At 36.2% G+C, this 15181-nt stretch overlaps 1 protein-coding gene across 1 annotated transcript in view; it reads right to left on the reverse strand.

Moving 5' to 3' along the window:
• The window catches only part of mrtfbb (myocardin related transcription factor Bb), a 34641-nt gene extending 32352 nt beyond the window's left edge, over nt 1-2289 (reverse strand). The window contains exon 1 of the mRNA XM_082189111.1: nt 2133-2289. The gene's annotated coding sequence lies outside the window, so the exon portion shown is untranslated. The remainder of the gene's footprint in view (nt 1-2132) is intronic.
• Between the last annotated feature and the right edge of the window lie 12892 nt (nt 2290-15181).

Raw genomic sequence — 15181 nt, forward strand, 5'->3', positions numbered from 1 at the left:
TTTTGGTTTGTTTAGATGTCTTTGGTCCGTGTTGCATTCATATTTCAGTAGAACCGCTGTTTGGAAGCGGACCGGGTTCCGGCTTTGACTGTTCCAATATGGCGGACGGCTTGCGTATAGCGGCCCATAGAAACAGCCTCTAATGATATTATATAATACTACATAGAGTATATAGTATATTATATACATCTATGATAGAAACAAACGCACCATGTTTGGACTTCCGTTTTGCGGTGGATTTACTTATTGAAGAGTTAACAAAAGTTATCATGAGCATTGTAATGTTTGAAGCGGATGTCAAAACAAATGTCTGTAGAAGATTTTAAAACGAGCGGTTCATTCATAAATCTGTGGAAACACAAACCGGAAGACAGAAAACAACGAGCGCAGAGCTGAAAAGCGGCGGGGCTACATAAGATCTATAAGCCGAGAAGCTGTGAAAATAAGGTGGCATTTGATGCTTTGCAGGCAAACTGGCACAGATAAACAATTAAAACACATGGCTCTGACATTTAAGAGCTGCTTGCAAATATTATTCTTAAATCATAACACACATTCACTATTTTTGACAACTCTGTTGGTCTGTTACATTGTAGCAAAGCCCATTAATATGAGAAACTTAAATAAATATCAATAATAACAATCTGGTTCCTGAAGTTTTTGGTGGTTGTTATGTTCTCCTTGACTACAATGACTGCAAATAGACAGAAACAGAATAACAGTACACACTGTAAGTGTCCAGTGACATTATGAGTCAAAAGGATGACCTATTGAACTGAATTTACTGATTTATAGTGAATATGTTTTGCAAGAAAAGGTGGCCTACGATCCAGACTATATTTAGGCATAAAGCCGCCCTAATTAAGGATTCTCTACCTGCAGTAGAGAATAATTATTCAGGCCTGTGGCAGTAAACACTGGGAAAGTTTCATGCACTGTGCCTCCCTCCACACAAAACACACCGAGGTGAAAGGTCGCTGCATGGGAACGCTCAACAATGCTGTATTGCAGACACACCCATGAGTGTGTGTACACTTAACAACATTTTAATGAGCTATAAAGGCCGTTTCAGTTGTTTATGGTAACAAATACGCAACACAAACTGCACTCAATGCCCTCACACCTGCTCCGGTGAAGCACACAAATGATTCATTTAGCAGATGCATGTGACTTGCACATTTTTTGTTAGCATTATCTTTCAACACTTGTGCTATACAAAATGAAAATGTTGCTCTAAGAAGGTATTTCAACTTGCAGCCTCTAAAGTAACTTGTTGGTGTATCCTAGTTAGGTTGATTTTGACTTTTAATAAGTATATAGGCCTACTTAAAATAATAAAACCAGTTTATGAAAACCAGCGTATGGTACACTTGCAATCAATCAAAAATTCAAGTGTTAAGTTCAATTGTGGAGGTTGATCACAAAACAAACAAACAAACAAACAAACAAACAACAACAACAACAACCACATACTGGACAATATCCGATTTTCTGGCAAAAGTTGGTCAAATCAATAATATTAATGAATTAACTGATTTTGGTTTGGTTGAATTAATGAGTAACTTTCCACTCAATGTGAAATAGAGGGGATATCTTACAAAATAAGCAAATATGACAATAATAACCAGGCAATAATAAACTAATTATTAAATTAATTTAATAAATTAAATAGCTATGGCCAACTACTGAAATAGAAATTTAAGTTATTATTTGAAATTAAATTTACGATTAATGAATAAAATAATACAAACTGAATAATAGAATATTGTATTGTAGCCTACTGTAATAAAAATTGTTTTAACGCTTATTTACCTGATTTTTTTTTAATACTTAGATAATTATACAATACTGACGTCAGTATTATTAATGTCATGAATGATGTTCCTAAATATTCCCTAAACTTACTAAAGAGTTCCTAAAGTGTCATGACACTCTGTGCGCAGCGAAAATATCAATTTAACAGTCCCGTTAGATAAGAGTTCAGTTTATGACTCATTATTCTGAATTATTGCGCAGGTATTTAATATATAAAGTGTCACTTGTAACGCATTAAAGACTGTGGAGTGTCATCACTCAGGCGTGCGGCGGCATCTATAGATACGCAAGAAAAACCGAATAAATATCGAACTTACCGTTTCTTGGCTTCTAAATTATACGTGTTCCCTTGAATGACACATCTAGAATAGCAATAGAATTCCGGCAGAATATTTATTCTCTTTCTTCACTGAAGTATCAGTCGTTGCTGTTGGTAAAGATGGCCGCTTTCATTGTGTTTAGCCGGTGATGTAATGAAGTTGTGTTAACCCTTCGTAACACTTGGAGAACTGACACCACATCGACTCGACATTCTAACCTGCTAAATTAGAAAGTGAACAGAATAAAAGCGATTTTTAGATGAGTATGAGTAATTCTGAAAGATGTAAACATAAGTCTACACGCAGCACTGCACATCATATTCTAATGTTGTGAAAATGCGTCCAAATGTTACTCGATTAAAAAAATATAATCAAAAGCGTACAGGACTTTAGTTAAACTAATAATAATAATAAATCAGCCTTCTTCAGTTGGCATGTGAATTATATAGATTATATCAGTTACAGACCCTGATGTGAACCTTTACCCTACTGTAAATGACTGTGATCAGTCCAAGTGGGCTCAGCAAAAATATGGGCCTATAAGCAAAATGATAAAAGTAAAATAACCTAAACATTAAACTATGATCATTATGAATAATATAAAACAAAAACAAGGTACCCATTAAGTGTATGACACTGCCATCTGGTGAAATCTCAAGGTAAGTTCACTCATCGACATGTCAACATCAACTTAAATATATCCAAATATTTCTTGGACTAATTCTTGAAGAACTGGATACAGCTGTAGAAAATAAATAAAGCATACCAGTTCACTTTCTCAACTGGAGATTCAAGATCCTTAGTGTCACATTATAAAACAGCATTATTTTGTGTGCTTCCACAAGGTTGTTGCAGTTCCCCAAAATTATGTAATAATAGGCTAAATAACCATGAAACTTCACTGTATAAGGTGCACACATGAAAGCAGTGCAAAATAGGCCTTATTTGTGCAAAATGCAGGTATGATTATGAGGGTAGTTGTTGTATATCCATGGACTTTATTCAAGATTTTGGGTTCAAACTGATATTAATAGTGAAAGTGTTTAAGCAGTAAATGGTCACTTGATTTCAGTTTTGCCATTTTGATCACATTTTGCCTTGATTAGCTCATTTTAAATGGTCCTGCTGTGTGACAAATAAATTTTGTTTAATATAGGTCAAAAAAAGCCACATGCATAATACTTATTATAAAGTAATTAGCAAAATGCTGTTTATGGTTTTAGATGGAGTTTAGCATTTAATCAACTTCTCAATAGTATTTCATGCCAGTGCAATAACATTCATTCAAAACATTCAAAGAAACACATTATTTGCGATTACCACAGTATACAGGAGACTTAATGCATGTGATATCTGATTGCTGATTGTAAACCTGTGTTTATGGCGTTCAACTGTGGTGTCAAAGTAAAATAAAACAAGTTGTGATTTCAGCAAGTAATTTCTTAAAAGTTTGTCGTTTCATAGGCTACTGGAGATGAAGAACTATAACTCTTCTATAACACCACCTTAATGGACTTTGTGAGTGTCCTTATGTTTCAACAGCCATTTAGAAAGTAGTAGATCACAGATAATTTGCAAACCAAACCAGATCCAACATAACAACAAACTTAAGCAACGTGGTCTGAGTCATAGGAAAGGTTGCTCTTTTCCCCTCTCTCGTTCTGTTTTCTCCTGCTTTCGTTTCTCATGTCTTCTCCCACATGGTTGGGATTGGATGATCATGTCCCACATTGCCCACACTCTCCCGCGGATGGAGGTGTGAGGCTTAATCACGGCCCAGAATAGTGTGTGGTTTGGGGAAGGGGGGTGTGCTGGGGAGGCAGGCTGGATGCCAGCCGTATCTCTGAGAGTGCTGGCGTGAGATGTGACTCATCGTGTGTCTTTACGTTCTGCTTCACACACAGTGAGATGATGGGCAGGATGGAGTCCCAGCTGCCTGAGAGACTTTGGGGCACCAACCAACCACTGATTATTCATTTCGATTACAAAACACAAGAGTGTGTGTTGCAGCTGCGCCCTGGTGGTCAATGCATGCACACATATTGATGTGTTCATGTGGGCAATCTGAGAGTCTAGATTCTAGTCAGTTCCCTGATCCCGATTGCTTTCAAACTATGACATTAAATGACAGAAAGGCTGTAAATTAAACAATTTTTACCAATTTTTATGGTTTTAAAACAGTGTGAACAAGATGCTGTATGCTAAAGTCGACGTGAGACAGAAGCTGTGGTTGATTTTTCTTCACTATTGTGAGGTAGCCTATATCCAAGTGAAAATACTTCTTGAACAAGAAAAAACATTAGGTGGGACTTGATTTTGTCCATTGGGAACATACTCTCTTGAGTAGGTACTTCACGTCTGCTGAAAAGACAGGTTTTATATAAATGTAATTATCTGGACATACTCGCCATGTTGTCATTATCATGTGACCTACAGTACCAGCGTCAATTGCATCACTTCACTTCTATTCACAAATCCTCTCCTCTGGCCTCATGGGATAGTAAAGTATCCATCATATGCACACTTCAGAATCTCGCCATGAAATATTATAGGTCATCAGGTTTCTTTCTGCTTGAATGAGTACTGTGAATTCGGACATGCTTCTTTTGTCACATACTTTTCGCCTACTATGTGGTATGGGAAGCATGTGATTTCAGATGCAGCCAAGATGTCACTGCAAGAGGAGGGGAAGTTATTTTGATTCAAGACAATGAAGGCACATGAATAAAAAAAAAAGAATGATGTGCATGGATACATCTTTTAAATACAGCAATGTTCCAAAACATACACCTGACACATGGGATTGATTCCCAAGGAATGCACTGATAAAAAAATAAAAAATAAATCTTTAATGCAATGAAATGTAGCTAAAAATAATATGAGAATATAAAATAAGTACGTCTAATGTCTTGTTGCACAATTAATGCTTTTAAATATTTAGCAGTATTGTTTAACTGTTCTTTTGTGAAGATTTAGAGGAATATGTTGGGGAGAGTTACTTATAAAAAGTAATGTTACAGTGTTGCATTACTGCATTAAAGTAACTACTTGCATTACATTTTACGGAAAGTAATGTGTCCTTGGAAAAAGTAATATGATTACGTATCTTGCGTTACTTGGACTACTGTATAGCCTACTCCAACACTGTGTGTATATATATATAATTTAATGTCATGGTGTTCCTAAAAATTTTTAATTGAACAGATATTAGATTAATTAGATATGAGTTCGGTTCATTATTCTGAATTATTGCACAGGTATTTAAATGTATGTGTCACTTTTAATGTAATAGACCAGATTATCATAGAAAGTTCAACATTTGTGTGATATTTAGTCTCAATTTGCTGTGATTTTTACAGCTTATTGTCAAAAAACAATGAATGTACACACAATAAAATGGAATAGTGCACAGTATGGCACAGAATACTACACCTAATAATATTAAGACAGACTGCAGCTGATTGGGGTCGGAGGGAGGGGATCAATCAGGCAGAGTCTAGTGAGATGCTGAATGACACTGGGCCTTCTGCCAGAACTAGATGATGAGTGAGTGCTGTTCTTCAAAATGATACTGGCCTTCTTATGCACATATTTGAAGCTGAAGTATGATGGTGGGAAGATTGACCAAATCATTTTCAACACCTGCTCAGAGGCCTTCTTTTCTGGCTGACAGTTTGTGTCCTTGCAGAAACAGTAAAGTATAAGGAGACTGTATGCAGTATGACGCACCATGGCACCACTGCAAAAATGGAAAAACACTTGCGGCGCCATGTAAGATTCTTCATATCGTCAGAATGGTTGAACCTTATGAACCTTTCAAAAAGGAAGTTCTGTGGTTTCCACTAATGTGGCAGTGCGATGAACCAAATATGCCTCAATTACCTTCTTCTTTTTACTGTGTAGATTGTGATTGTTGAATGCATGAAGTCATGTTGAATTGCTGAACATGCCTGTATAATACAAATACATGCCTAATTATTATTTAGCATTGATATTATAGTTATTAATTACTCCTACCTTTGATACAACACAGAGATGTTTAACACATAAGTTTACTTGGTGCATCAACGTGCAAAATGCCATTCTTTACACAATGAATGACTGCACTATTAATGGACCTCCTGCATTTACTAGGCCAGCGGCAGCAGAGGGCAGTATAGCATTTCTGTTTTGTCTCATGGGCTACTTTGTTTTTTCTTCTTTTTTCTTTTCTTTTTGGAATACTACAAAACTAGATGTTCTGTTTTGATCCATTAAACCAGAGCAAAATGATTTCTCAAGGAAAAATGCATTTCTCGCTCTTTGAGAAACTGGGGACTATCAAAAGGAAAGGCCCAATTCTCAGTGTGTAGCGTAGTACTTGGAGAATAAGAAACTGTAAATTTCACTTGTTGGTCACGTCTTGTTAAAAACAAATTATCACCGCTAAATTACTGCAATTAGTCAGTCAAATTAAAGCTTGCGTTGTGTCTTTGACTGCATAAAGAGAATAACACATAATCATGCTCTCATTATAATACGTCACCATGCTGCCATTCACACATGTATTCTTCTATAGCCTAAACGATAATATAAGGTTAAATGATACATGAAGTGAATTCCTAGATAATGTCCTGATAATACTGACAGTGCCCCCCATTTCTAATGATAAGGATATATCTGTCGAGTATGAACACACACATGTGCAAACACTCTCCACGTTTATTGATGGGAAAGCGTTTGCTGTCTGACAGCATCAGAAAGTGAGTATGGGGAGGTTTGGGGAGCTTTATTTGGTGTGTAATGAAACCCTTCTCAATGGATGGATACTGAAAGCTGAACATCTGCATCTAATTTAGTGTCCCTCCTCCTATGATGACGCGAGTACGTCGCCGTTTATAGCTGAAGCGATTATGCCATCAGTGCATTCTTACAGTGTAACAGTTAAAGCCCTGCCAGGCTTCAGAATTCACACCACATCCTTGCAAGCGTCCATAATAACATTCCATGCTGGAGTAAAATGTCAGTTGTTAATTGACATGCAGAAGGGTGTGTGTGAGTGTGTCCCTCATGCCAACTAGACCAGAGGCTCTGACCTTGAAGATTTGTCTAAGCCAGAGCAGAAATATGACCCAACCGCTGGGTTGAATGAGTTGGGTTGGTGGTGATTTATTAAAGCACAGAACATTTTGAAAAAAAAAACATGAAGTGACTTCACAAGCAGGACATGCTGCAATGAGTGAGATATGGTGTCATCACCCAGCAAGTGTAAAAGGGTTCACTCAAAATAGAAAACTATTTTTATTATTTAGGCTACTCATTGTCATGTTGTTCTAAAGCCACATGCAATTAAATTTCACTTCTATCCCATTTAGGTTGAGATTGAAAGGAAAGGATGGGGGGATTATCAATAATAATGACTAGATTTCAGACTAGATACAGGTTTTATTCCTGTGATGGTAAAGCTGAATTTTCAGCATCATTACTCCAGTCTTCAGTGTCACATGATCCTTCAGAAATCATACTAATATGCTGATTTGATGCTCAAGAAACATTTCTTATTATTAGCTATGGCTATTATTATCAGGTTTCTTTGATGAATTGAAAGTTCTAAAGAGCACCATTAATTTGATATATAAATCTTTTGTAACAATGTAAAAACAGTTTTTCCGACCCCGACCTTTTGAAAAAAAGAACGACATGAACAAGATCAGTGTCTTCCACAATGGATGCCACAGGAGGATATGTTGTATATTCTGGCCTATGAAAATCACAGATGAAGAACTGGACATGTTCTCAGAATGGACCAGGACCGAATCCCAAAGACTGCTTTGAGATGGACATCACCTGGCAGAAGAAAACAAGAGCGACCTAAAACAACATGGCGATGCACGGTGATGGCAGAATTTAAGGAGATGGGTCTGACATGGGGCGAGGTGCAGCAGCCTAAGGACGAAGAGGAGTAAAGAAACTTTTATAAACTTTTGTATGAATTTAGAACTATTGTAAATGGGCAATGACCAGGAACATTTGTAATGAGGGGGTCCATTACGGCGGTTCGTGTTTCAGTCTGCACACTGGGCTTAATTTTGACTCGCAACCCTCTGAATTTATGTGATGGATCTGCATGAATCCACACGAGGGCCGGCAACCCTCATGTGCAACAGCAGCAATGAAACACCCTGAGCGAAAAGGGCTTGTTCTGCTTATTGAAGTGAAACAAATCTAATTGAATTCCATTAGTTTGAGGCAAAGCCTGTTAACTTTGAATTGATCTTGTTTTCTTACCATCAGTAGCTTTTCTTCATTTAGTGTTGTTTTCGGGTACACTAATTGCAGGGACAATTACCCAGGTGTTAAATGGGGTTAAGCACCTTGCTCAAAAGCCCGGCGGTGATACAACAGAGTTGTGATTTTAAGACAGTTTCTGGGTCCCCCCCTGAAGCCGAGGCCCTGTTTACACATGAAGATGTGTTTTGGTCGATCGGATCACAAGTGGACGGCGCTAAATAGAGGTGTAAACGAGGTCTAAAACGTTTTGAGCTTGTCCACTTTCGACCACTTGCAGAGGTAGTCGAAAACGCATTCAACCGGACTACTTTCGTAGTGTAAACGCTCATGTGTTCGAACAGCCACAAAAGACCGTCTATTCTCCTCCTACTGACCTAACGTGTAAACATTATGGGAAGCGCGCTAGCCAGACGGGATTTAAACTTTGGCTGGAGACCCAAGTTTGGTTTAAAGATGAAAAACGTGCCAAGCACAATGCTCTCTCACCATTCCTGATTTCTAACACACACTCACAGCGTTCGGCGGCTGTCAGAGCAGAAACGAAAGCTGCTGATCTCTGTATGTTTTTCCATCATCTCCGAACGCGTTCATATGTAAATTGCATGAGATTATATCATCCACTACATCTAAAGATCTGAAAAAGCATTTGCCCACCCATAGATCCTTCCCTCGAAGAAATCAGGACAGAAATGGTTGAAAGTGGACAAAAGAGACAAATTAAACAGGAATGTGTCTGCCTCGTCCACTTGTGATCTGATCGACCAAAACGCATCTTAATACCAGGTGTAAAAAGGGCCTGAAAGTGCAACTTTTGTTTTAGAGTCCTGGATGATTAACCATTAGGTTGCTGTCAGTGAAGTGTGACAGAGGAACAGGCGTGAGGAATTATTCATTATTATGAAATGCATGTTTTAATAATTCATCTTTAGATAAACAAACCTAGCACCTGCGATATTTCATATAGCTGTCAAAAGAAAAGGAAAAAAAAGAAAAAGAAAAAGAAAAAACAGTGAAAAACTTCTTTTAGAGATTATAGTTTATCCCTATGCTGTTGTTGGTGCAAGTGTAACAAGCTTGTCAGGTTTGATTTTGCCGAAGAGACCGGGGCAATAAAACCTGAGAAATATTGTTTTCAGGCAGGATCAGGGAGATATACGACTTTAGAAAGTAAATTTACTCTGAGAAGAAAATGGGAGCAAAACAAATAGACATCCTAGCTCAGATGAAATAGTGCATTCAGTGGAGTAGAGAGTGAGAGAAAAAAAAAAGTGCTGGAAAAATAAATTGTAAGCTCTGGCAGCAATGAGACAGATGGGGCATGTTTGAGGGTACTGACAAACGGTGACAGTATCCGTGCTTTGAAATGTAGTGCTGGTGTCACTGTCTCATTAAAATAACCCCATACATCCAGCGTGATAAAATATATGCTTGTTTCATGGGATGTGAATTTCAAAAGAAAAGTAAACTTATGACTGATGATCACTGGGAATAAAAACACACATCCAGGCCTTGAGCACTAGGTGCAGATCAAGTTAACTAGCTGCTATTTGATAGAGGCCGTTGGGATTTGTTCTACATGTAAGACCCTCAAAGCCATTATGCGCTCAGGGTCGTATCTATTGAGTCTCATGTCCTCGACTATTATTAATTGTATATTTACAAGATGCTCATGTCCTTTGTGAATTAAATATGACCATAGTGTTCGTGAGCAACATTTGTGAAACTTGGCAATGAGTGTCATTTGAAAGAATGAGCAATTTAAAATACAGTCTCTCTGAGGATCTGACCTGATCTAGTCTTGCTTTCTTCCACTAAAACACTGCAGTATTATGAGGAATGGTTTCGAGAATTTATATAATAGCTAATAATAACGATGATAATAAGAAAACATATTCTGAAATGACCTTAGTTATATTATTAATTAATATTATACAACATTAGTATTTGACAAATACAATATTCTTAATCATTGGTACTATTTATTATTAGTTGTAGTGTGTGTATATATATATATATATATATTAATCATGACAACTCTCGTAATAGTTTTAGCATGTTATTGAAAGTGGCAATTTTTAAAGGGGTCCTATTAATTATTCTTTTTCAACTTTAGTTAGTGTGGAATGTTGATGTTTGAGCATAACAAATATTTGCAAGGTTACACAGCTCAAAGTCCACCCTAAAGGGAGATATTTTATTTAACAGAATTCACTTTCCAAGAACTACAACGAACGACTCGTCTTGACTACAACACGATTTTTCCGTATCTTATGAAGTCAAAATGTTACTCATTTAACAAAATCTCAGCCCATGGAATATGCAAAAAAGGTGCCGATGCCTGTTGCATTAGAAAAGACAGTGTTGTCGCTATGTCAAAGAGACAGTTTTTTCTAACGTTTCCAAAACACATTTGTTTGACCTTCCTAAGGCTGATGAATTTAGAGTGGTTAATTTATTTTAAACACTGCTCCTGAACATTATAACCCCAACATTTATCTGTGTGCAGCACATTTTATGGAAAACAGCTTGTTTTCTGTTGCTTTTGTAAGACGGTTCACCGCTCCTTAGGAAAATTAACCATGGATTTGTGATCGATTACTGTTTGTATTATCTTAGTTTTCTGACAAGTATCATGATTAAATGGTGGATAACATCGTATCTATAATGTATAAGAAAATTATAAAAAACATACTCCTCTGAAACGTCCTCTGAAATCTGTGTTTGCAAAGTTCGTGCTTGAAATCCGTTCAGCACAATCTTCTGGTTTATTAACATTGTCAGGGTCTGAATTGGGCTTTAACACTAGAACTACCGGAATTCTATAACTATAATGGCCATAGCAGTCATTCTGACCGCTCATACATTATTTGCAAATAATTTCAATAAGCTATATCAAATCTAAGAATAAATGGATCTGTAATGTTAGGATAGGTAATAATAAACATCAGAACACTACATTTTAATTCTAATGTATGTGAAAATGTATTCGTTAATCGACAACCACAGAACAGCTATTGTAATTACAGATACAAAGTCGAAAGTGATACATTTTCTATAATTTTTTTTTGTAAAATGGAAACAAATGTATTCATCCTTGGATATTAGAAAACAATTACTTACAAAAACATTGGCAATATGCATTTCAATGCATAGGTAAAACCTTTATGGGCACATATGAAACGCATATGCCCCAAACTGGCCAAAACAGTCATTCTGACCGTCACAGGAAAATAATATGAAAATATAATAAACTGCGAGAAAACGAACTGATTTAGTAACCAATATTTGTTTTAGTAAGTAAAAATATCATGCTGTAAAATTACAATGAAAATTGTAAGCAAACGATCATACGGTCGTATGCAAATGCATTCAGTCAGTATGACTGTTATGGCCATTCAAGGTAGAAATACTCAAAACTCCTTTGTGTCTTGTAATTTTAATAAAATAACAATATAGACACATTTAAGAAAAGTCAGGGTCCTATAGTTACATGGGTTTTATTTCAACAAAGTTATTACATTGCAACATTTTAAAACAGTCAAAATGACTGCCTTGGTAGATCTAGTGTTAATTGGTTTGAAATTGACGCCATCCTTACTCATATTTACACTGGAGAAAAACTCGCAGTTATGGAGGGGTGCAACCAATCACAACACACTGGGTCAGCTAACCAATCACAGCACATTTCGTATTTCGGAAGGAGGGGCTTCATCGAAACCGGTATGATCGAGCCAGACTGGAAAGAGAGGAGCTGTAATAATGTAAAATATGTCAAAAATAATGTGTTTTTTTTAACAATCAAGCATTAAAACATATTCTTATTTTCCCCAAAAACAAAATCAAGACTTCGTAAAAAGGACATAGGACCCCTTTAAAGTATTTTGTCTTGGCAGACTAGGTCTGCCACGCTGCTGTAGATTATTGCTGCTGCTGCAGCAGATAAAGTACTTGCTACAGCTAATAGATACACAGAAACGATGGTGTGAGCATGTAAGATATGCTGCTGCTGCATGAATTGACATACATAAATCCTGTAGCAGATCTAGGCAGGTGGAGCTGAGGGAGGTGGAGGGTTTCAGAGAAACTCTGATAGCGCACTGCAGGACTAGATTACAGCAAACAAAGAAGACTATTTAAATGTTGAGCAAGCAATCTTATTGGCTGCAGGATCAGCAGAGGCCAATCACCTTGTGCCAAGCGGTAATGATCTGATTGCTTGCAGGTGCATGTAAAGGACCTGTTAGCCTGTGCCCTCTAGACTGAATATATATCTTATATATATATATATATATATATATATATATATATATATATATATATATATATATATATATATATATATATATATATATATATATATATATATATATCTTATACATATCTTCTCTCTCTCTCGCTCTATACATATACATATACATATACATACATATTTATATATATATATATATATATATATATATATATATGGCAAGTAGGACGAGGGTCATGAGAACGAGATGAGGCCGGTGGTGTGATGGATAATAACCTGCGTGCAACTATGTATACAGTATATATACATGAAGAGTTCAGATGCAAAAGCCTCTAAGTGCCATCTGAAATTTTCTTCTAGAATTATCATTTTTATCAAGCTCGTATATTTAAGTTCAGTAATTTCACTGAAATGACAATTCATAGGTAATTTTCATTGCCATTTAAGTGAAATTACTGAACTTAAATATACGAGCTTGATAAAAATGATCATTCTAGAAGAAAATTTCAGATGGCACTTAGGGGCTTTTGCATCTGGACTCTTCATATATATATATATATATATATATATATATATATATATATATATATATATATATATATATATATATATGTTAATACCAATAATAATAAATGATAATTATTATCATTATCTTCAACTTTTCTAGATCCCTTCCTAAGTGTTCCCTAAATAAGAGAGTGCCGTAACTGTTACTGATTCCGCTGCTCTGCTCTTGTGAGTCATGCCTGCCTGGATAAGTGCCATCATCCTGTCCTACATGTCACCACTATACCCGATCCCCTCTCTCGTCCCTCTTCAGCTCCCCTGTCAAACTACACCTGAGGACACTCTTCTCATCTCTACTCAGTTCTGTCATAATATTTTGAGAATATGCTGCTATTAGAGAGTTTTTTTAGACTTAGGTTAAAGCAGTGTTGGACATTTACTCTGTGATGGAACAAAGCCTCAGAAGTGTCAGTTTCTTTGTTTGCTTGAGACAAAACCTGCTGAAGTTGTTTTGGAGCGCATTGTTATGAACTACCTCATTAAAGACTTGACAAATTAGAAAGTAATGTACTGTCTAAAAATAAATAACTTATTCAACTACAATTGATAAAACCAATGCCATTTTCAGAGCACAAAGCAGAATATTTACTGAAGTAAGGACTGGTCAGTTTACAAATCACCTAAGATTTAAAAAGACATTCACATGTTAGGTTGGCTGGTTAAGTAAAGCTACTTGGCTGGTAAGGCATAACTTCAATCTGAATAATTTATCTTATTACAACACAAAGATGACCTTATTGCAAATGTTATTTGAGGCTTAATCGATGACTCATAGGTGACTTTATCCGTTTTCTTATTAGCAGTTTCCTTGATGTCAGCAATGAGGTACTTGATAAACTCCATGACCTCATCTATTAAATTAACATATAATCAGTGATCTCATAGGTGAAACTGTCAAAAAATGTGTCACTGAACAAGCTAATGAGCTCATCAGGGATGTCACTGGTAGACTAAACAGTGATGTCGTTAGTAGAGTCACTCGTGAATAGTCCAGTAATATAAGGGTGTTTACATGACAACGAAGTACTTTCCTTTGCTGTTTATCGTGTACAGATGACAACGTTGTCAAAATTATCCTCATGCAAAAGAATCCGCAAAAACAACTATAGACTGAACACGTAATATGCATGACGCACCGTTTTCACAAATTCATGTTTTTGTTGTTTACATGACAATAACGGTATCGTTTTCAAAAACTTGCACTTTGAAACCCATTTTGATTTCGTTTTCAGGCCTCCAAAACGCTGTTGTCGTGTAAATTAACTGCCAAAACGCATAAAAAGTTTTCCATTTTTAGTTGAAAACAGTGTTGTGTAAAAGACCCTAAATAAAGTGAATGACAACAAAAAAAGAATAATAGGAGCTACAACCACAAGACTTGATATTTTAAAGGATTTCAAATGTCATATCTACTGAATACACACAAAATGATGAGAAATTTAAAAGTTTCAAAGTAATTGTAAACAACGTTTTAATTGTGATATTACGGCCACAGAACACAATTCACTGCAAAACATAAAAATGGTTCAAAATAAAGAATAGAAAAAAAAGAAAAAAAAAACTACCACACAAAGACATTTTCTTGATGAAAGTATCTTGTTGAAACCGATGAAGCTACTGATGAAACGAGGGCAATTATCAGAAAGTACCACGTTTCTGAGTTATTACATATGAGCAGATCCTTAAACAGCAGATCCTGTCTATATTCCAGCATGGCGCTGCTAATAGGACAGTGTGTGTCAATCAATCGACTGTATCTCTGTCCCTGGGGTGAGACAGAGTGGAGAACTCCAGCTGAGACCAGAAATTACAGCATAGCCGTCAATGCTTGGCAGTGTTTTCTTGAAACTCCCAAGCTACTCGTTTAAAGTAGTTAAACTACAGTAGTCACCCTTTAAAAAAAGTATTGAAATACACTACAAACTACTAACAAAACATTACTAACTACATTGAATCTATT

This window comes from Leuciscus leuciscus (genome assembly GCF_965113295.1).
Source record: "Leuciscus leuciscus genome assembly, chromosome: 1".
NCBI classification, from domain to species: Eukaryota; Metazoa; Chordata; class Actinopteri; order Cypriniformes; family Leuciscidae; genus Leuciscus; species Leuciscus leuciscus.